Source organism: Apodemus sylvaticus, chromosome 17, assembly GCF_947179515.1.
Source record: "Apodemus sylvaticus chromosome 17, mApoSyl1.1, whole genome shotgun sequence".
Lineage (NCBI taxonomy): Eukaryota > Metazoa > Chordata > Mammalia > Rodentia > Muridae > Apodemus > Apodemus sylvaticus.
In genome coordinates this window covers 48,692,031-48,696,551 of record NC_067488.1, presented here as the reverse complement: position 1 = coordinate 48,696,551, position 4,521 = coordinate 48,692,031, and the positions used below count along the sequence as shown (strand labels likewise).

At 43.1% G+C, this 4,521-nt stretch overlaps 1 non-coding gene across 1 annotated transcript; it reads right to left on the bottom strand.

The window, feature by feature from the left end:
- Positions 1 to 1,125: 1,125 nt before the first annotated feature.
- On the bottom strand, positions 1,126 to 1,232 carry LOC127668292 (U6 spliceosomal RNA). Its single transcript, XR_007974065.1, has one exon. It is a non-coding gene; the product is annotated as a U6 spliceosomal RNA (small nuclear RNA).
- Positions 1,233 to 4,521: the final 3,289 nt, after the last annotated feature.

Sequence of the window (4,521 nt, the reverse complement as noted above, 5' to 3'; positions counted from 1 at the left end):
GGAGGCAGAGGCAGGCGGATTTCTGAGTTCGAGGCCAGCCTGGTCTACAGAGTGAGTTCCAGGACAGCCAGGGCTATGCAGAGAAACTCTGTCTCAAAGAAACTAAATCCAAACATTCAAAAAACAAAACAAAACAAAAAAAGTATAACCCAAACTTTGAAAGAAAAAGAAACCTCATGTCCTCTCTCAGATGCAGCAGACCCTAGCCTACAATGTATGCATGTATGTGTGTAGATAGCTGTAAGTGTGGGTGAAGTAGGACATTTAGGAATAAGACTGGGAGAGGGTTATACTAGTTGATGAAGAAGGACAGAAGGACAGAATGCAAAACGACACAAGCCAAGAAAGGGGCAGCAAACTCAGCTGGTGGCTAATTTTCTTCCTAGCTTTAACCCCCCTTCTCTCTCTCTCTCTCTCTCTGTTCCTCCTCCCCCTTCTTCTCCTTCTTCATCTTTTTTCCACGTACCCTGACTGCCCCAGAACTCCCTCTATAGATTCTGTTACAGCCAAACTCAGAGATCTGCTTGCTTCTGCTGCTGGGATAAAAGGCATTCACCCACCGCCAACGTTATTTTCATTTTTATGGTTGATATGTGAATTCAATCTTCCTGATGTAGTAAGAAGCATTTTTGTATTTCAGAAGAATCCAGAGAGGGTTCTTTCTGTGAGACGGGCTGAGAACGCTGGGCTTTGTCTTTAATTACGCTGACCCTCGGCGCAGTGGGAATTCAATGTGGCTTGTCGCTGAGTTCATTTGTCACACTGACCCACTTAGAGTGATTTTTCTCTTCATTTGTTCCTCTGGAACTGTAATTACAGAGCACTGTGAGTCACCACATAGTGCTGGGAATGAACCCAGGTCCTCCACAAGAACAACTGGTACTCTTAACTTCTGAGCCACCTCTCCCCATAAGTGTGTGTGTGTGTGTGTGTGTGTGTGTGTGTGTTGTGTGTGTATATAACTTGTTTTGTTTTAAAATTTTCTTTATTGGTATATTGATTTTCAGGGAGAGGTTAGTCATGTTTTATAGAAGTTATACATTTTTAGAATTATATACATACATATAAGCGTATTCTTATAATATAACAAAACCTCATATAACTTAGAATGTTATGACTGCATTAAAAAATATGGAATGCCTCACGAATTTGCATGTCATCCTTGCGCAGGGGCCATGTTAATCTTCTCTGTATCGTTCCAACTTTAATATATATGCTGCCGAAGCAAGCATCATAAGTATATTTTTAATATTCTTAAAATATCAAGCCAGAAAGTGGTGGCGCACGCCTTTATTCCCAGCACTTGGGAGGCAAAGGCAGGTAGATTTCTGAGTTCAAGGCCTGGTCTACAGTGAGTTCCAGGATAGCCAGGGTTACACAGAGAAACCCTGTCTTGAAAAAACAAAAAAAGCTGGGTGGTGGTGGCGCATGCCTGTAAACCCAGCACTCTGGGAGGCAGAGGCAGGAGGATTTCTGAGTTCGAGGCCAGCCTGGTCTACAGAGTGAGTTCCAGGACAGCCAGGGCTATACAGAGAAACCCTGTCTCAAAAAAAACAAATACAAAAACAAAAAACAAAAAACAAAAAAAATTTCAGAGTTTATCATTTGCATTTGATTTTAAGCCACATAGAGTCCATATTAGGCAGTAGGCCCAACTGAACTGTTGCCACAAGTTATCTAGTAATTTTAGCACCATTTGCCAGAAATATTATCTTTGACCCATTGATTAAATTATCCCCCTACATACACATGAAATCTATAGGTGCACGTTCTATATTCAGCCCTCCCCTCCTCCTTCCCTCTCTCTTTGCAGGTATTGGGACAGGGAGACCCTCCTTTCTGCCCTGTTGCCCATTTGTCCCCTTTCATGTCAATCAAACGCCATCTTGTTTGCTTTATCTCTTGCTACCTCCTAGGAGTGTTGGGCGTGCCCACGCTGCATGCAGATGCACAGATTGCCGAGTTGGTTCTCCCCTTCCTCCATGTGGGTCCTGGGTCTCAGACTTGGGTCCTCAGGCTTGGTGGCAGGCTTTTCTAACTGTTGAGCCATCTCAGGGTCCCTCCTCCTGTTTTATTTTGTTGCCCTACTGTCTAAGACAGCATTATCAGATAAAATTCTAATGTAAACTTTACATACAAGTTGCAGACATAATTTGAAATTTTAAAAATATATATGATGTATTTTTATTTTATGAGCTTTTGTGTTTTGCCTGCATATATGTCTGTGTGAGGATGTCGGGTCTCCTGGAAGTAAGTTATAGACAGTTGTGAGCTGCCAATGGTGCTGGGAATTGAATCTCAGTCTTCTCAAGAGCAGCCAATGTTTTTGACTGCTGAGCTGCAACTTTTAAAGGCTTTAACCTCCCTTGTAGCCCACCACCCAACAGAGGTAGTGGAAAAGAAAAGATACAGGGGAAGTGGACCTGATTAGAAAGGTTCTTTGGAACAACTCTGTGTTGTCTGAAAATAGACAGTTTAGTTCACAGGTTAACAGCAGTAGCTCCATCCACTGGCAATCTCTCTAGCCCAGCTCAGTAGAGTCGGTGACAAACACTGATCAGTCACAGTGGCATTACCTAGCAGAGACAGCCAGACCTCAGACTCAGCTCCAGTCAATAAGAAGGACGGGAAAGAAGATCAGGAAAAGGTTTTGGCTGTGTGCGTGTACGTGCGCGCGTGTGTCAGGGAAGCAAAGATCAAAAACAGACATGGGACCCATGAGCGTCGTTTATCTGGTTCTCTAAACAAGTCAGGCCCCGCCCCCTTCCATCATTGTCTGTCGTGTCCTATTTATACCTTCCAAATATCACGTGTCCTCTACGGAGCTTGTCTCAACATGTGTCTTGCTTTAAGACATGAGTCTGTCTTAGCTGACATTTTGTCAATCAACCCGAGTCCACAGAAAGGACAAGAAAGTATAACACACTACCACAAGTTTTTTGGTGCATTTCTCTCTATAGAGTCTTGACAAATGTAGCTCAACTCCGTAATGAATGTAAGGTGGACCAATACATGTACATTGTTAACAAAAAATCTGTTATCATGTGTCCTTTTATATGTTTGTTTTTAATAGAACTTTTCTGGTGTCTGATTCGACAAAACGTTCTTTTATGAGTCTGTCTTAGCCTTTTACACCTATGTCCACTTTAATGCAATGTTCTTTTATGTGTTTGCCCCAACAAAACACCCATCTAACTGACTTTTCAAAGAACCTTTAACTTTTTACTTCACTGAGCTGTTTCTCCAGCCCCATAATTTGAAATTTAATGATAGCTACAGTTAAAAAATTAAAACAAGTAAAAAGAATTTTATATTTCATTTAGCCTACTATATCAAGATACTATCATTCCAGAAGAGTATTAAGTAGTGAGGGCTTGGTTTTGCTCTTTGAAAGATGATTTCGAATTGTAGCCTAGACTGGGCTCAAACTCAGAATGATCCTGCTGCTTCTGCCTCCCAAGTAGATTTCAGGCAGAAGCCCCCACGTCCAGCTAGAAAGTCACTGATATGTTACACTAGGATTTGGAGTACTGGATTTTTTGTTTGTTGTTTTGTTTTTTGGGCTTTCCGAGACAGGGTTTCTCTGTGTATCCCAGGCTGTCCTTGAACTCACTCTGTAGACCAGGCTGGCCTCGAACTCAGAAATCCGCCTGCTTCTGCCTCTGCCTCGGCTGGGATTAAAGGCGAGCGCCACCACCGCCCCACTGGGTTTTGTTGTTGATTTTCTTTGTTTCAGACAGGGTCTTACTATGTGCACCTGGCTGGCCCTGAACTCCCAGAGCACTGACTACCTGACTTCTCGATGCTGGAATTAATTGTGTGTGTGACTAGCTTTGGTACTGTGAAATCTGCATATGATACTCTTTATGTCTTTCTTGGGGTACACACATTTCAAGTGCTCCACCGTCACCATGGCTCCTGGCAGGCCATACTGATACAAGGGAAAATGGAGTCCCTTCTTGGGGTTCTTAGTTTCGTTAATAAAAGAATTTAAGACTAGGCTCAAACGAGAGCACAAGGCCAATTTTATTAGAGTTTTAGGAAAACTGTCAGCAAGCGGTAAAGCACAGCAGCTGTCCAGACGAGGGTGGAGGAGAGAAAGGGAAAGGCCATTTAAGCTGGTGTGGAGGTCAGTCATGTGATCAACGGACAGCTAAGGCAGGGACGGAAACTTTAGCATAAACCCAACATGCTGGAGCAAGAGCCCAAAGGGTTAAGGAAAGCGTGCTTAGAAAAAGATAGAGGTGAATAAATAAGGGGGCTGGGGAGATGTCACCGCGCTGAAGAGATGGCAGCTTATCCGGAGGTCCTGAATTCTGTTCCCAGCAACCACATGGGGGCTCACAACCCTCTGTAATGGGACTTAATGACCTCCTCTTCTGTCCGATGCTCTCTTCTGTCATGCAGGCACGTGTGCAAACAGCCTCATTTACATAAATCAATAGATTTAAATAAATAAAAGGAAAAGTTACGAATTTCAGAAAACCAGGCCCTTGGAAGGGCGGTTACAGTCAGTAAATT